Source organism: Lepidochelys kempii, chromosome 6 (genome assembly GCF_965140265.1).
Source record: "Lepidochelys kempii isolate rLepKem1 chromosome 6, rLepKem1.hap2, whole genome shotgun sequence".
NCBI lineage: Eukaryota > Metazoa > Chordata > Testudines > Cheloniidae > Lepidochelys > Lepidochelys kempii.
The window spans coordinates 24,272,379-24,291,855 of NC_133261.1; the positions used below are offsets into that span (position 1 = coordinate 24,272,379).

Consider the following 19,477-nt stretch of genomic DNA (forward strand, 5'->3'; position numbering starts at 1 on the left):
CCCTTTTGAAAAGTTCACTAGGAGTTGAATTTTGCCTAGTGGGTTAGGTTAGTCGTCATCATGCTCTAAAATAGTTTGAGGGATGTTTTAAGAAGTGACATGGCAAAACTGTTGGTGTAAATGTATGAATACCACTATTGAAAATCTCAGCAATGTGCTGCAGTTATTTCCAGTAACTGCAGTTTAAATGTGATACATTTGGCCTACTGCAGATAAAATAAATATATGCGTATGAAGCACCAGAGTGATGGGCCCAGCTACTGTGCATTGTTTGTGTTAGCTGTTAGAGAACCGCAAAACGGGTTTTGTTCAGCTCAGAGATACATCCAAAGGGTCAGATGCTGCTCTGAACTATCCAAACCTCATCATCCTGAAAAACTGAATTGTAGATAAGCCTTAAGTGTGACATGGGTTCAGAATACCCTCTCAGCACCCCCCAGACCCTAAAAAAAAAGCACTTTGGAGATGGTTGAGATCCAGATTCGTGGCCCTGTCCATTTCTATAGTGTATATTGTGTGATTGGGTCTTCTCCAAGAAACTCCACGTTAGCTTGAGATGATCTAAAATGTTCTATTAGGGTTTTGAGACTTGGCGAACTCAAGACTTAGAAATAAGTAGTGTTCAGCCTTGGTCTGATTTTCTTTTTAATTTGGGGGAGTGAATTGGGGAGAGGAGGAGGAAGGGACCCTCCTGCGTGTTGCTGTGTAAAATGAGGCATTTTTGAACAGAGGCCAGCTTCCTTAGTCCTATGGTGATGAAGCGCTGTTGAAGCCCCACGGCAGAACTTGTGTTCACACTCTCAGTGCTGATGCTGCAGTTGGGTATGTGGGTCAGTAGCAGGGAAGAGGTTGGAAGTAGGCACTATCTTTCAGATATATTCAATCGAGGACACTTCTGCCTTATATCTCTTGTACAAGTTAAGGATCCTACGGTGTGTTTGAAAAGAATAGGGAATAATTATCTGCTGGTTTTGTGGCAACCCTTTTGGGTCAATCTATTGGTTGTTATGAATGGAAATGGATAGTTGAAGGTGAGAGGTGAAGCCAGAGCTTACTCGAGAAGGATATTCTCCTTCTCCATATTCCAAAGCGTACATGCTGCCTGCGGGAGTCTTCCTGACCCTAGTGTGTTAGGTAGTTTTTTGCCTGCCACAGTCACAGGGGGATCCACACTGGGTTTTTTCTGTGCCCGTCTGAAGTGGATTCTTGGTGCTTCACTTCTCCTCAGCTTAGAAGTACAGTGGAAACAGCTGCTAGCAAGAGAAGAAGCATAAAAATGAGAAAATAAACAGTATCAAACTGAGACATCAATTGCTCTCCCATCCTCACTGGGAATTCCAGAGCACGTGCTTCCCAGGCTATTTCCAGCGAGCATAGCCCGGCAGAATAGCAAGTCACTGTTACGGATCATGAGCTAAGAAGCCCATAATGTGAGAGATGCATGCACAGTACATTTCTAAATACAAGGCTTGGCACAGCCAATAAGTGGAGGTTCTTGTTCCAAGGTGAGATGCCCAGCAGCTAATATTAAAAAGCAGCAGACTATTTCTTTTCTCATCATGGATAGTTCTCCTTGCTACCCATTGAGTTAATGAAATGTTAAGTTGCAGGAGATGAGCTTTTCTTGAGAGGATGAATAATTAATAATGGTGGTGATTTTGCCAAAGTGAATCAATCACATTTCAAGTTTAAGTTGCAAGCAGAATTGAAAGTTGATCCCCTTTGTGAAAAGCTCATGCAGAATCCTCTCAAAGGGGATGCTCAGTAATTACTTACGCTCCAATCATAAAAGGCCCCATAAAATCGGAAACATGAGCATCATAAATCTAGAAAGCTGGTAGTAAGATAAATAAAATCTTTACAGGGAACTTATAGGATAAGACAATGAAATGCAACTAGCCAAAAGATGTGTGCTCAAGGTGAGACAGAGACAGAGTTGCCACATGTCCACATGTTTTGGCTTTCCCCAAGATCATTTTTTTAGAAGGAGTACTGGGGGCAATTGTCATGTAGTTGGTTTCCATTTTGTTTCCCATCTAGAATGAACCATACAGAGAAGGTATTAGATCAAGCAAACGTAAATAATTAAATATATAAGACCGCCTGGTTAGGTTTGTCAGCAAAGATTGAACCCGCAACCTCTAAATTTAAAGCACAAGGCTCTACCACTTGAGCTAAAGGACGAAGTCCATAAGCAGGGTGCAGTTGGAGACAACTGACCTGGGTCAGCCACAGTGTGAACATAGTTTTCTCAAATTAAAGATTGCATACTGGCATTGGGGCAGTGTTACTTTGATAACAACATGCATTTCTGTAATGCATTTCATTGCAAATGATCCCAAAGCACTTTACAGAAAAGATTCTCTTCAACCAGCTGGGAAAAGCATGTTTGAGGTGAACTGTAGCAACTGTTTAAAAGGGTAGATAATAGGCAGGATACAGGAATTGCCATACCAGAGCAGACCAATGGTCCATCGAATCCAGTATCTTCTCCCTGACATTGACCAATACCAGATGCTTAAAAGAAAATCTCAAAATAGACAATTATGGAATATCCTGCTCACAGGGAAAGTTTCTCCCTGACTCATTAGTGGTTGGCTTAAGCGTCAAATGATGGGAGTTTATATCCCTTCCTAAAAACATTTTTAAAATCCTTCCTTATATAACTGGATATTCTCATTATCCATATACATTTCTAATCCTGTTATGAATCTGGCTGAGGTCCAGAGGAAGAAGTGAAGAATACCCTATTCAAGTGAATATGCACATGGAATGCAAGGAAGCAGAATATAGTTTTCTGAGTTTGAATTTGGCCAAGCAATGGGATTGTAGTGCTCTGCTGGTGCAGTGCTTCGGTACTGACTCAGAGGGAAGGGTGACATCTGTTGAATCACCAGTACTCCTTTCTACCACCCACCACCCCATCCTCAGACTTAGCTTATTTACCTGGAGAACTGACAGAACTGCAGCACAAGATGGAAGAGCTACAGCTAATAGGTCCCAAACCTCTTGGGCTAAATCCTGAGCTGTAACCATGGTCTGCTCTAAGCCACCCTTCTACTCCATTGATCCTAGGATTGAGAGAAAGTCATTTCAGCCCCCTCCATAACTTTGCGTAATCTATGGGCTACTTTAAATTATGCCAGCTATAATGGAATGGCCTACTTGGTTCTGCCCCACTGGTTATGGATTGCTGTAGCATAAGGCATTTGGCTACCTCCTCTCCTGTCCCTGGCATGCTCCCTCCTTCCTTTTCCCTGCCCCCGACACTACCCACACCAGATTTGTGCTACCTTTGAATTACCTTATGCAGGAGATTCCCTAACTGTATTTTTGGGGCAATTTTCCAACTACATTGTATAGCATGGTTTCAGAGTAGCAGCTGTGTTAGACTGTATTTGCAAAAAGAAAAGGAGTACTAGTGGCACCTTAGAGACTAACCAATTTATTTGAGCATAAGCTTTCGTGAGCTATAGCTCACTTCATCGGAATGCATCCGATGAAGTGAGCTATAGCTCACGAAAGCTTATGCTCAAATAAATTGGTTAATCTCTAAGGTGCCACTAGTACTCCTTTTCTTTTTATTGTATAGCATGAGCAGCACAAAAGAACTAGATGAGGAATCAAGAATCTGGCCATTTGTGTTGGATAATGTATGTCTCAGTTCCTGGAAAACTCACTATGAAGGTAAAGAACTAGCGTCTTCATTAAATACATCCAGGTGTCCCTTGTGGAAGTGACTAAAGCATACTTATTAGTGCCTTGACTCCGCATGGACAGGCTATTGTATATAATTTAGGATGGGTTCTCCAGTGGCCGTTTTTACTGTAGTTATTCCAAAATCCTGGACAGAATCACAGAAGTCTTTCCTGGACACTACATCTGGGTCTCACTATAATTCCCTCTGAACTTTGGATCTACCTCGCTGAAATGGAGCTTTCCCCAGAAGAATCTGCCATGCAGAAATCTATCTAATCTAATGCATGCTTCCTTTTATTTTAAGGTACTTGTAGATATTGAGTGCAGCACAGCTGGGATGTTGTTCAAGTGAGAGATTTTGCCATTGTGAAATGCTTGTTGAGAGAGATGAGATTACTCTGTTTTCATGCTGTTTTATTTATCATTGTTTTAAATGTAATGTTTCCATTCAAAATTAATGACAGACTTTTTTCTATATTTAAAATGCAAACAAATCCATCCGATTTCCCCATTTCATTAATGAGATTTCTATTAAAACATTTTAAGGTTTTTTTAAGCCTCTCTGAAAATGTTCAATCTTGAGTAAAAATGGTGTTCCAGATGCGAAGAGAAATATGTAATATCACGTATCTGTGGCCATGCCGTCTGCTGTATAGACAGATGCCTTTTAGTTCACCTTGTACATCTGTATCCTTAGCAGCAGGTGCCACTGCCAGACAGCTGATCAATGCTGTTGTGATTTCTGAGAAACACCAAGGACTTTCTTTTTTTATTGCAATGAGAGGGGGGGTTGAAGAGGTGAGCCGGAGAGTAGGGAGGAGATCATGCTGACAAGCAAGCAGGAAAGGTGGACCTTTCAACTCTACTTGTTGAGGAATAAAGACAAAAATAAAGGAAGATGTCCTCCCTGCAGCTTGCTGTAGGAATGGAGTGTGGGACATCGTGTCTCATAAAGAGACAGGAGCACAAGTTCACACTGAAAGGGGCCATCTGGTAGTTGTTATGGAATACGTTTAAGGAAGGAATGGGGGTGAGGAGTGAATAGGGATTTCTCCAGTTGAAATTCTGCCAACTTAATCAGTCTGTCAGCAGAGGTCATACGTTTGAATTCTTTCCTTAGCATGTGTCGTCAGCTTTAAAAACACAACCTGCACTGATTCCCAGACTATATCAGGCAGCTGTACCAGTTTGTCATACTAAGACTTCAGTTATACCACCTGGTGCCTGCTGCCTCCTTTTAGTTATTATCTGGATTTGCATTTCATATCCAATATTTGGTACCTGAAAATGGTGAATTTATCACTTACCATTGAAATACGTAAGAAGTTACTCTAATCAGTGTATACTGGTATACTGAGACAGAGTCCAAAGTCCACCGAGGTCAATGGAAAGAATCCCACTGATTTCAGTGGGCTTTGGATGCAGGCTCTTGATTACAGCATTTTGCTACCAAAGTGATTTCTCATTTGCATTGCTAACCATGTCAACTATATCAAGACATATTAACTTCCAGATATGCCCATCAGAATTGCAAACAACAGCCATCCGACTTTCAATTAAAGGAAAATTGTACATACACTGTGTACAGACTCCACTGTATATGGTATTATTTCTTTATATTTTAAGCTTGATCTCACTTGATTTCCAACAGACAGAGAAAAGAAGACATGTTGGCAGGGACTCTAGACTGCCCTAGAGCTGGTGACTCTCCAAACTACAGTCTTACACTGACAAGGCGAGAGTTTGTAGACCGGGGTCTATGGTGGATTAGATTATGCACAATTGAATGGGAAGCAGTAGTGTCCCATGAGAAACAGAAGCTAATCTTTAAGGCAGGAAGGGAGTGGGTCTAGAGTTCTAGTCATCAGAACCCTGAAGCATATGTACTGGTAGATGGGTGTACAAGTAGCACAAACAGCCACTGGTTTATTCCTGGTTTCAGAGGAACAGCCGTGTTAGTCTGTATTCGCAAAAAGAAAAGGAGTACTTGTGGCACCTTAGAGACTAACCAATTTATTTGAGCATGAGCTTTCGTGAGCTACAGCTCACTTCATCAGATGCAGCAACCAGGGTGTGTCTGTCTTTCTCTTTGGATGGGTTGTTGCATTAGGGAGGGAAGTCAGAAAGGGAATGGTGAGTTTCTCAGCCTGATATACAGCTGCTATATCTAGCCCATAAATAATATGCAGTCCTGCTATATAAATAATCTTTACTTTTGTTTTAACTGCTCTTGTCAAAAGGTTGGCCCTGAGAGTGATGTCCTCAAGAGAGGCTGAGATCTCCAGATATGTAAGGTATATGGGCTGATCAGTCAAGAACCCTCTTCCTTGTTTGTTGAAACTCATGACCAGAAATACAGGAAGTGCAATTAAGATACTTAGCCTACAATAAGTGGAATGAAGTTTGGAGGCTTAATTTAAGTTCCCCAAAGAAAAATAAAATAAAATAAACCAACAGCAAAACCCCATCATCTAGTTCACATGAGCCTAGCAGATGTTTGGCACTGTTCAGCATGGCGGACATTCAGTCTGTGCTTATCATAGATCCAGGACTATATGCATCAATGCCACATTCTTCTATTTGCCTTCATCTCAGAGAAACTAATCTTGTCAAGAAAAGGAAAGTGGGAGGGGGGAAATGTATCATTCCAACACATGCCGGATAGTGGTGGTGTGCTTGATAGTTTGTTAGCATGGGTAGGGCTGGAAGAGTGCCTTATATTTTACAGACTGCCTATTACAGATAGGAATTTCAATCTGTCTTATTTTATTTTTTTACATATGTATGAATTGTAGGGCTGTTTTCCTCTGCACACCAGAATCAGGACTGTTTTGCTTCAGAGCCTCTCTCCTTTGTGGGGGGTAACGTCAACAGTTTGTTAACCACGCAGCCATGACTTCTATTTTATCTCAAACAAAGGAGAGAAGGGGAACATTTGGAACAGAATCTGCCTATAAGACAATCTATCCTGCCACTTTAAAATGGTAATGAGAATGTGTGCATTGGCTCTGGAAGTTGGTTTTTCTTTATGTCTTCCTCACAAATGAAAGAGTTTGAGTACTGACCATGGAGTAACATTGTGCCAGTGTTCACTGACTGACTGACAGCTTTGTTACTCTGCACAATATTTAACTGACCTGCTGAGGTAGGTGGGGTAAATGATAAATCCCTTTATCCTACCACCAGGAATAGACGTGGGAGAGCATGTGTGCAACAGAGCGGGGAGGGCTAGCTCAGTGGTTTGAGCATTGGCCTGCTAAACTCAGGGTTGTGAGTTCAATCCATGTAGGGGGCCATTTAGGGATCTGGGGCAAAAATTGGGGATTGGTCCTGCTTTGAGCAGGGGGTTGGACTAGATGACCTCCTGAGGTCCCTTTCAAACCTGATATTCTATGATTTGAATGGCTTCCTGTGGCTGGGGAGGGGAAATCCATCTATCTTTGGGCTGATTCTAGCTTGAAAGTAAGGAAAAATGTGGAATGTCAATAATGGTCTGGGCAAACTTTGGGATTGCAGAGAGCCCCAAAAGGATATGGTGACAAGAAAGCAAAACATATTGGTCATGTCGAGTGCTAAGGCACCAAGATGACATTTGGGAGGGAAGGTTTAGTTATAAAAACAAACTTTCAATGGCAAATTAATATTCTGCTACTTTCAATGGAGATTGGAATGGCTGAGTACTGCAGAACTCATGGGTGGAATTTTCATATGCTTTCATCATTCACCTAACTGTGCTCCCATTGAAGTCAAAAGTAAAACTTCATTGACTTGTGGAGCAGAGTTTTACCAATGGCAACAAGTACTTTTGAAAATTCTACTCCATACAAATATTGGTTTATGCCATCTCATAAAAAGGTGGGTGGGCTATACCAGGAATCAGAGTTGGACTAGACAGACCAATTGTACATTCCTCCTATCATGGCTGTGGACAGGGGGGAGACTCTGAGTGAATAGGAACAAGTGTAGGACTCTTACATAAAACCAAAAATATACATATATATTTTTGCCCTGAATGCAGGGGACTGGACTAGATGACCCATTGAGGTTCCCCTTCCAGTCCTATACTTCTATGAATCTATGAAATATTTCATCATCATACCCATTTTTTAATGTTTTCCAGGTGGAAAAAGCTCCATTCCCTCATGTTGAACAAAAAGGTTTGACTCTCCAGAAAATTAAACTCTTCACTTCAGTATTGCTGGGGCTGCTGTCAGAGCTAAATGCAGGAGCAAGCTTATGAATATAGTATGTACTGTGTGGGAACTATCCCCATGCCCCCTTTTGGCTTTTCTGCTAATTGCCTAGCCCAGGGAGAGCAGCTAACCAATCAGAACTTCTGAGGGGCAGTGAGGCTGCAGGGGTGGACAGTTTGAGGGCAAGCCTCCATCGCCTATAAGAAGGAGTCTGGTATTAGACAAGCAGGTGAGGTCCTCTAATGTATATGTAAATTAGGTGCAGGCCTTGGACTCCTGGGATGTTCCCAAGAAGTCTTCTGTGCCCCAAAGTTTGGAGTGTCTTGTGTTGCGTTAGAAGTACTAAGGCCAAGTTGATCTGAACTACCTAGTTAGTAGCCTCCTGTGTCAGGGCTCTTCATGTTTGTGTTGCATCATAGAATCATAGAATCATAGAATATCAGGGTTGGAAGGGACCCCAGAAGGTCATCTAGTCCAACCCCCTGCTCAAAGCAGGACCAATTCCCAGTTAAATAATCCCAGCCAGGGCTTTGTCAAGCCTGACCTTAAAAACCTCTAAGGAAGGAGATTCTACCACCTCCCTAGGTAACGCATTCCAGTGTTTCACCACCCTCTTAGTGAAAAAGTTTTTCCTAATATCCAATCTAAACCTCCCCCACTGCAACTTGAGACCATTACTCCTCGTTCTGTCATCTGCTACCATTGAGAACAGTCTAGAGCCATCCTCTTTGGAACCCCCTTTCAGGTAGTTGAAAGCAGCTATCAAATCCCCCCTCATTCTTCTCTTCTGCAGGCTAAACACCTAAACAGGGTGCTGGAGCACCCTGTGGTGCTCCAGCACCACATCTGTAAACCTCACACTTCAGTGGGCGCTTGGTTCTTGAGGCTGCCAAGTGAGCCTGTCTGCAGTGATTTGAATGCTTGATTAAAACTTGATTTGATGCTGATACTTGATCTGAATATTCAGCTAAGAATCTGAAGGGTCCTGATGGGCTGACACAAGGGATGATGTGGCAAAAGGGAGAGAGAAGTGCGGGGGGAAAGGCAGCCGTTACATTGCCAGTCTCTCCGCAGCTGCTTGGAATTGCAGCTTAAATTTAGTATCATTTCAAAGCTCAGAATAATCTTGTGCACGACTCTGAGCTTAAGCTCCATTTCCCATGCAGTTGTGAATAATATTGCTTTTTAAAGAGATGTCAGCATATCTGAGGGAATGGAAAGTGAATTGTACAGAAAGTGCGGAGCTGGAGATGGCCAGGGCTGTGGTAATGTACAAATCTACAGAACAGGAAAAATGTTCTTTTAAAAAATATGATTATCTTTCAAATTTTGACTTTGAGAAATGTTTTAAAGTTCCTGCCTTCATGGCACAATTTCTTGGTAGTGTCTTTCCTATCAGGCTGACTTGTTCTACCAGTGGTTTTTCCACTCTCTTTTTCTTGCTTTCTTGTTTTATGAGTGTAGAAAATAAATAAATGTTTTCGTTTAAAATTAAAGGCACGCTGTTGGAATCAAATCATACATTTATTAAAACACCCCAAAAGCTCTTCCATTCTTGTTACTAATTACATGTCACATTGATAATTGCAAGGGATTTTTTTTTAAATCTAACATTTCTCATGTCCTTTGGATGACAACCTTGGGTCTAATCCTCACTCACATTAATGCCTCCTTTATGATTCTCTTCTGCCATAAAGGGCCTTTAAGAGGGCGGAAAAAGCCCTTTGACAATACCCCCTGCAGACGCTGGTTTTATAAGCTATTACCAGCAGGACAGTGGGGTGGGAGGAGGTATTGTTTCATGATTTCTGTGTGTATATAAAGTCTGCTGCAGTTTCCACGGTAAACATCTGATGAAGTGAGCTGTAGCTCACGAAAGCTCATGCTCAAATAAATTGGTTAGTCTCTAAGGTGCCACAAGTACTCCTTTTCTTTTTGCGAATACAGACTAACACGGCTGTTCCTCTGAAACCTGAATTTTGTTTCTAGCCATTTTCACTTTCTAGCTCCCTTGCACTAGTGCAGTGTTGGGCAGCCTCCATCAGCGCAGGAATGTATAGATCCCAATGAAAAACCATTTCCATTGGAAATAAAAAAAAATAATCATGCAAATATTGATCTTGGTCATAAACTTTGCAAAGTTTTGCACTTGCAAAAGCGTGTGTGTTCCTCTTGAACAGATCTGACAGAGCCCCTTTAGAATGGGTATTTCTACATGGATAGCAAAAAATAGGATCCTCAGACCCCCAGATGAAACAAACTGGAGTAAGGGAGGCTGGGAAGTGCATTGGTGAGGAGGGTTTGCCAGGGGAATGAGGAAAAGAAGAGAGGAGTCGGGGGGCTGAGAGTGGGGCAGGAGGCAGTGGGGCTGGTCAGTGGTGGTGGGGTGAGTGGACAGTATTGGCAGAGAGATGGTCTCAATGAGCCGAAAGGTCTCTTCCACCTCTAGCATTTGTGATTCTGCGAATGCACAGTTGGGGAGAAAGAGATTGCACAGAGCAGCTGGGGGAGAGAGGAAGAGACGGAGTGGCCTGCAGTGTGGAGTGCTGTGGTCAGCCCAGAGGACATGTGCTGAGTATGCTCGTCCTCAGTGTGGCACTTGTCCTCCATCTCAACTCTGCGTTTCCCCTCTGGTTTTGCAACCAGATCCCCAGCTCCTGTTTCCTTTATCTGACCAAAACAGAACCCGTTCCCACTTCCCTAGCCCTTCCGTGAGCAGGGAGCGTTATACTGCTTGCAGCTGCTAGCTTCACTTTGTGTGTGAAACTGACTTGGCTTTTTCAGCCTGGGCCTCAGTTGCTGATGCTTGCCACCTCCCACTCCAGCATTAGGGGTAGGCTACACAGGCAACTACCTATGGTGCCTAAATTTTAGGGGCAGCTCCCATCTAGCTTGCCCATTCTTCACTAAATTGGGACAACCTAAGGGGAGTCTGCCCTTGTGTAGGTCCTGCCACCTCTACAATACTAGATAACAGCAGCCTGATTGTCATGCACCAACCTTTCCTGGTGCTGAAGAGTGGTTGGGAACTGGCAGCCGGAGGAAACAGATGTTGCCAGAAGAGCCGTGATGGGGAAGAAGACAGTGATGTAAGCTCCTTGTGGCGGAGGCCATCTTTTTGTTTTGTATTTGCGCATCACCTAGAGCAACAGGGCCCTGGTCCATGACTAGGGCTCCTAGGCGCAACTGAAATACAAATAAAAAATAATAAATAAGGCCTGGTTTTGGACTTACTACTCCAAAGAGCCCATGCTGTTGTGAGAAACCTTTCCTGCTCCTTAGCCCGGCACAGTGCTACAAAAACAAATAGCAACCGGATGGAAACGTAGCCAGCTCCGAAGTGGACACTGCCTGGCAAGGCGCTGCTTTCCAAAGGGTTAAGGGAGGAGTGGGCCATTGCATGTGGTGCACTGGTTGTGAGGCATGCAGAATGCTCTGATGATTCGTTATAATGTTGTAGAAAAATCCCAGGCCTTTGGAGCTGATATTAATGAGCAAACAAGTTAGAGACATTACACCTATAAAAGATTTAAACTGTGGGGCTCCTTGCGGTCTTGATGCACCTCAGATCTTTGACTTTTTGAGTTTATGCACCAGGGAGTTTATGCACCTTTGTGAATTAGCTCCTAGGCCTCTGATTTTCACTCTGCTGTGGTTGAAGTACAGTAAGCTGAGTCCAAATTAGCTGCCTGCAAATGGCTAATGGAAAGGGGCTAAAGCGCCAGTGTGAAATCCTGTAACACCATTAGCAGTGAGCCTGGAGCACCATGTCTAAGCCATTGTGCTGTTCACATCCCAGAGCTTCTGTGAGCCATCCCAGTAACACTCTTAGTCAGGCTTTGCTGTGCGTACTCTAAGGATCAAATCTAACTCAATCAGCCCTGATAGTATGTACTGAAATTTCAGCCAGCAGCACCAGGAGTTGCAGTTTCCCTAGGAACTTGGATATGTGGGCAATGTGGCATTGATGCTTGGGGCAGCATGGGAGGGTATGGGGGTACCATCACGTCTCCCAGATCCTTGTCTCATAACAATAAAGTACAAGAGCCAGGACAAAGAGCGCATTGGTGAGCACCCATTGCAGAGACAAGCCAAGAGTCTATTTTCTTAACTCCGGCCATCTCTCTCCCTCCCTCCGTCCCTATCATGTAGTGAAGGTGGCAGATGGGCTGCCCTGTAGATGACGCACACTCACCTGTGGGAAAGAGGAGCTCCTGCTCTGAGTCCCTGGTGGAAGCACTGCTGCTGCTGGCAGGCTGGCAACTCTGTCTCTTGGCAGTGGGCCTCCGAGAGCAGATGACTTTGTCCTTGTTCCTAGTTCCACTTGCCAGGTTCCCTGCTGATTACCAGACTGGTAATGCATGGGGGAGATAACCCTGGTTCACTTGACAGCAATTCACTCTGTCATCAGACAGAAAATACTGGGATGAAATTAACAGAGCCATGAAATCAACTAATTTGATACCGGGTTGAACGGGACTTTTCCCTTGGCAAAAAAATAAAATACAAAATAAAAGTACAGTAGTCATTTCAGCACAGGAACTCTCTCTGTCCCCTTCATGCCTGTGCACAAGCTAAAAGCAGGCAGGGCTCCCCAGTCCTCCCGCTTGCCCATCAACTCTGACACAGGGTTCCCGTTTCTATTCCAGTTTCTAATCAGGGTTCCTGTCTGTGCTCTGCTCCCCTCCCCACCAGCCCCCTTCTCGTCAGCCTCCACGGTAGTGAGGGAACTGCTTGTGCTCCCTTTGCTGAGCTTCATGGGGACTCTAGGATTGTTCCTCTCCCCCTCACCTCAACCCTTGAGCTTGTGAGCAAAACAGATCATGTCATTGTTGCTGGTTGACTGAGGTCCCTTTATGGAAACCTTGTGGAGTTCGTGAGGCCGCACATGGAAAAGAGAAACACAGCTGACTCTTTCCACTCCCTCTTCCCACCTGGTTACCCATTTCACTTGAGCCTAATGATGGCTGTGATCATGCCTCTGAATTACTGCTGATACCAAGAGGTAATTTACCAGGAATCTGGTCATAACTAACCTGGACTAGATTTATGTGTTTTATCCCACCTGGGCTCTGTGCCTTGGTGCAAAGTTTTCTTGGACATCCAAGAGAGATTTACTGCACCCTACATATGCTGTTGGACTTCAGTGTATGTAGAACCCAAGAAATGCAAGTGCTGTAATCAGTACTATAACCAAGGCGTGATCACATCTCTCTTGCAAGGACAACGTGCATCCTTTATCCCTACCTTCCTGTGGCAAATAGTGCAGGCTGCAGGTTTGTGGTCCATTGCCTTTACAAAACACTGCCTGATAAATGCTTTCCTCCCCACAACCTCTCCCCACCCTGTGAACACAGCATGTGAGAGACATGCTGGCATTTTTCAAAGGGTTTGTACAATATGTGTACAGAGTAATGAACTGTTCCGATCTTGCTGGGTAAATTACCTGGTACAGTGACCATGTAAAGACATGGAACTTAACTAGGATAGCAACACACCAGGGGTTTACTGCATAGTAAGTATAGAAAGAGCCACATTTCTTTTTTCTCCCCCTCTGATTTGGATGAGATTCCAAGATAAACATTTTCTCTGGACTTTTGATTTAAGATACCATTTAGCCAACACTACATTCCTGAAGGAGTTAGCCTTCTCCCCTACCCTCTACCCCACTCAAAGGAGCCACCCTCCAACTCCCACCCAACATACTATATGAGATTCTTCATCTGATATGTCAGTGCTGGCTACTTGAACATGACACATACTTGTTCAGTGGCAGCTACTGGCCTGAGTAGCGTTTAGCGAGTTCTTGTCAGAGACCTTTTCTCAGCCAACACTGACAGTGCCTGTGTGTGTATCTGTCCAACTCAGGACTTGATTCACTAGGCATTTGTTCAGAGTAGAAAGGAACAAATGAAGGACATGGCATAAGGGGAGGAATGCAAAACGGTTGTGATGGCGGCATTGGGTGTGATAGGCAACAGCAGAATTCCAGAAAGAGAGATGTTTATAACACAGAATCATAGAAATATAGGACTGGAAGACACCTCAGTAGATCATCTAGTCCAGTCCTCTGCATGGAGGCAGGACTAAGTATTACCTGGACCATCCCTGACAGGTGTTTGTTAAACTGCTCTTAAAAACCTCCAGTGACAGAGATTCCACAATCTCCCTAGGTAATTTGTTCCAGGGCTTAACTACCCTGACAGGAAGTTTTTCCTAATGTAAAATCTAAATCTCCCTTGCTGCAATTTAAGCCCATTACTTCTTGTCTTGTCCTCAGTGGATAATGAGAACAGTTTATCACCCTTTTCTTTATAACAACCTTTTACATACTTGAAGACTGTTATCATGCCTTCGCCCCTGCCTCCCTCAATCTTCTCTTCTGCAGACTAAACAGACTCTTTTTTTCAATGTTTCCTTGTAGGCCATGTTTTCTAGATCTTTAATAATTTTTGTTGCTCTCCTCTGAACTTTATCCAATTTGTCCACGTCTTTCTGAAATATGGTGCCCAGAATTAGACACAATACACCAGTTGAGGTCTTATCAGTGCTCAGTAGAGTGGAAGAATTACTTCTCGTGTCTCGCTTACAACACTTGCACTAATACATCCCATAATGATATTAGCTTTTTTTGCAGCAGTATTACATTGTTGACTCGTATTTAGTTTGTGGTTCACTGTAACGCCCAAATCCTTTTCTGCAGTATTCCTTCCTAGGCAGACATTTCACATTTTGATTTTTGTTATCTGATAATTCCTTCCCAAGTATGTAGTACTTTGCATTTGTGCTTATTGAATTTCATCCTGTTTATTTCAGACCAGTTCTCCAATTTAAGATCATTTTGAGTTCTAATTCTGTCCTCTAATTCTGCAATCCTTTCCAACGTCGTATCATATAAGTGTACTCTCTATGGTTTATGCCATTATCCAAATCATTTGTGAAGATATTGAATAGAACCAGACCCAGGACAGATCCCTGCAGGACCCCACTTGATGTGCTTTTCCAGCTTGACTGGGAACCATCGATAACTACTCTGTAAGTATGTTTTTCCAACCAGTTGTGCATCCCTTATTGTAGGTTTGTCTAGGCTATATTTCCCTAATTTGCTTATAAGGTCATGTGAGACATTTCAAAAGCCTTACTAAAATTGAGATACATCACATCTACAGCTTCTCCCCATCCACAAGGCTTGTTACCTTGTCAAAGAAGGATATCAGAGTGGACTGACATGATTTGACAGCCCAGCTGCTGGCTGCATTATTCTACAAGTCCAAGCCTGGGTGGAAATCTCACAGTGCTTTTACCACCCTCATTGCTGCTGAACTTTAGAAAGACAGCATGATCACAGTCACTTTATTTATATACGCATACCATGCATTGAGAGTTGATGAAGTTGCTAATACAGCGTGGGTGTATTAAAACAGATTTTGCCCTTCTAGTTCTCCATCCTTTAACAGATTGATAGTGGGGTTTATTTTGTTGTTGGGTTATTTTTTAATCATTTGTTGCTGGGTAATTGAGATTCCCTGGTGCTATTAGCAGCAGCAGGATCTTTAGACACAGTGGTGCTGGGAGTTTCACTCCAAATGCCATCCAGGGGCTAGTCTACACTGATAACTTACATTGGCATATTTGCGCCTCTATGGGGTGCAAATTCTACCTCCTCTCGGGGGCATAAACTAGCTATGCTGAAGCACTACAGCTGCACCCCTGTAGCATTTTAAGTGTAGACATACCCTACATTAGCCCACATTTGCCTACCACATAGCTAGGATTACACGTGATAGAAATTCCCCTGGGCAACAGAATTCCTTTCAGCCAGTAACTTGCTATTTTGGCTCAAAACAAATGTAACAAACCAGCATGATTCCACTCTTGGGACATTGGCTATAATTGGCTCTCTTTAATATACGGTAATAACTGTGAGCTCACAGTGAGCTTGGCCAATATCTACAGAATGCTATTTTATTCCATTACAGTGCGTATTTATATATCGTATATACTGACCATACGATTAATTCCTGTCAGAGAAATCCCAGGGCGTGGGAGTGCTTAGGCTTGGGAAATTGGATATTCTCACCTTTTGTCAGAAATGGTTTGTTTTCCCTCAAGTGTTTTACCAATTCCTTGCAGCTACTGTTGATTTGCTATCTCCACCAAGCTATTTATTGAAGGGTGACATAGACCTGTTACTTTGACCATGACCTTAATTTATTTGTGCATCTGAAAAGAAATGCTATGTCAGAGGTAATGGATAGGCTTAGGGAGCTGCTAATGAGATATGGAGCCTGTCACTTCAGCTGGTTTGACTCTAGCATGGATCAGCAGGGGCTGAAAGTTTTAACATCAGATGACTTTTCAGGAGAGTGTGTAAAGGTAGTCCCATCGTAGTAGGGTTAGGGCATGTTAGGAGATGTGGGTTTTTTTGTTTTTTTTTGAACAATGTTATTTAAAGTTAAATGTCCTACTTCAGGTAATACAACAGCAAAGGGAGAATATGTACAGGTACACACAGCTCAGTGTTTTCCTCTTAACGGTCAGGGCATTGCTTCCTCTGGAGTGATTTCCTGAGAGTAAAGTTCTGTAAAGAGAGCAGCCAGCCAGTACTGAGATTCCCCTGGAGCTTGTGTGTCAAGCCAAGCCATGACTTCCTTCAGCAGGTGTTCAGCGTGTTCCATCTCCCACTTTAAACTGGACTTGATCTCGCTGACCGTTACATACCTCTTTTTCTTGGCCAGCTGCAAAACCACTGTGTGATCCATGTTCAGTTCAGCTGGTACAGACTGGATCAGATATGTCCCTCCAACAGGAATAATCCCAAAGCCACTGCCCAGAACTTTCAGCTTCTTGATAGCTCGGATGAGATCGTCCTGGCTGACATCCTGGGCAAACTTCCCTCTTCTCTTTAGCGCTTGCTGATGAAGTTCCTCTAGGGTTATGAAACCTCCATTTCTGTGTTTCAGAGCCAGACAAACTTCAATAATCTGAACACCCAGCTCACAGTAGAAGTCTTAGTGGGTAGGGAACTTTCACAGCAATTGCCTTTACCGTATCTATTCTGTGTATAAACATAGAAACCAGTAGGTCCTTATCTGTCTCATGCATTTGCACTATTGCTCTGAGCCAGGTCAGATGACATGGTGGTTAATCACTAGTAGCTGGTCTATGTTAATTTTCCCACTGTTGCTACTGCTGGTAGAGCTTCACTAGTGGCTCTGCAATGTTGAAATTGTGATAAATCTACTAGTCAAGGACTTGGGCTGTCAATCTGTCACTTTTCAACAGTAATACATTCAAATTAAATGTTTACAAATGTTGACTTTTTTTAAAGTATCTGAGACACAGAAAACAGCGGGGAAATGGATTGAAATTCCAGAGGCTGCAGTATCATTGAATTGAGCAAGGGAACACAACAGTGGGACTTTGACTGACTGCTTCTTGTCTACACCACCTAAACTCCATCTGCTGCTCACGCACCTGTTATGCCAAAGAAGGGTTTCCCCTTGGCACCAGTTTCCTTGGAACCTAGAAAAGAATGGTCACAGTCTTTGCATGATGACATTGAACCAGTTCAGATTCATCACAGGTAGTTATGAATGGTGAAAAAAAAGAAAAAAAGTGTGGCAATCAGCTGATGCTCTGAAGCATGGGATTTGCTCACCTGCCAGGGTCAGAATACGTACAGAATACACTTGGACATTTGCATTATGGTTTTCTTTCCACTTTCCTTGAAGCAACAGGTAGTTACCAGGCTCCTATGTAGACATGAAACTTGAGGGATCAGTGGTCTGATCTAGTATGGCAAATCCTACCCACCCAGAGTTAGACAGAGACACCACCGCCGTTGGTAACTAACATCTTGCCCCTCTTGGGCTCCTCTCTGTTCAGGATTGTGAGGTCAAGCTCCAGTTACTAATGCACCTAATTAAATATTGCCCTTTGTGTCCCAAACCAGGGTTTCATTTAAAGCACATCCTTTCATAGTCTAAATGTCTGGTGTTTATCCACCATAATCCCTTTGCCCTTTTCTCTGTTTTCATTCCACTCGTTATTTTGGCCATCAGACTTCTACAGCATCTGCCACTCTGTTTCTTCTCATTGATGCTGTTACCAAGCAGATGCTATACTTCCCAGGAATGTGAAAGCATCACCTCTCAGAAGTGCTTATCCAGGGGTATGTCTTTCTGTCGTAGTATTGGAAGGCCCCTCCCAGATGCCACATACCTTCCAAGATGTCTCTTCATGGTGATTACTCTGGGGGGGGGCAGGACATGCTGCACATGTTGCACTGATTTTACAGTAAAAGGTGGTTCTAAAATGTACCAAACTGTATAATGCTTTGGAGCGTGCAGATATACATATAAACACTCATACTCCTAGACCTCCATTTTGCTTCCTTGTAATGGAAAAAGCTTGTGTACTAATGGTAAAATAAGAAAATTCCTACCATGAGCAGGGTGGTGATTGGTGCATTTCCTCACCCTGGCAAATTCTCTTCCTTTCCAAATGCTAAACTCAGAAACGTCACTATGCTCCCACCCTATTGGCTTACACTCTGCCCTGTATTTGAACATAGGGATGCAGAACTGGCTTCCTGCCTACTTCAGTTGCTGTTATAAGCATTTGTTTTAAAAGTCATACATTTCCCCCCGACTCAGATTGTTATTTCTTTAATCGGGGATAATGCTGCAGAAGCAAATGCTGTGAATGACGCAACCTTTTTTAAAGTCACTTTTCTGACTAGAGGATCATCTCCCTCATCAATCAAAAGATAAGCTGGTGGGGTCAGTAAAACTCCTTGCTTTTAACAGTGACCCCATCTGTGTGTGGTGGATATCTATTATTCTCTTCTCCATCAAAGCATAGGGGATTTTTGTAAGTAGTTCCTGCTGGCATCATAGAAGTTGCTTATATAAATCCCCCATGCATTAATGAGACAATAGAACTAAATGACAGAAAAAGCATTTTCTGTGCCTTATGGACTGGTGGAGGCTCGGAGGTGATACTTTGAAGAGTTAAAAAGAAAAGGAGTACTTGTGGCACCTTAGAGACTAACCAATTTATTTGAGCATAAGCTTTCGTGAGCTACAGCTCACTTCATTGGATGCATACTGTGGAAACTGCAGAAGACATTATATACACAGAGACCATGAAACAATACCTCCTCCCACCCCACTCTCCTGCTGGTAATAGCTTATCTAAAGTGATCACTCTCCTTACAATGTGTATGATAATCAAGTTGCGCCATTTCCAGCACAAATCCAGGTTTTCTCACCCCCCACCCCCTTTTTCAAAAAACCACACACACAAACTCACTCCCCTGCTGGTAATAGCTTATCCAAAGTGACCACTCTCCCTACAATGTGCATGATAATCAAGGTGGGCCATTTCCAGCACAAATCCAGGTTTTCTCACCCCCCCCCCCACACACAAATTCACTCTCCTGCTGGCAATAGCTCATCCAAACTGACCACTCTCCTTACAATGTGTATGATAATCAAGGTGGGCCATTTCCAGCATTAATCCAAGTTTAACCAGAACGTCTGGGGGGGTGGTAGGAAAAAACAAGGGGAAATAGGCTACCT

The 19,477-nt window shown here is 43.2% G+C and overlaps 1 protein-coding gene across 2 annotated transcripts in view; it reads left to right on the forward strand.

The window, feature by feature from the left end:
* TSPAN4 (tetraspanin 4) overlaps positions 1–19,477 on the forward strand; it is a 518,538-nt gene that overhangs the window by 185,410 nt on the left and 313,651 nt on the right. The gene's annotated exons all lie outside the window — the stretch shown is intronic.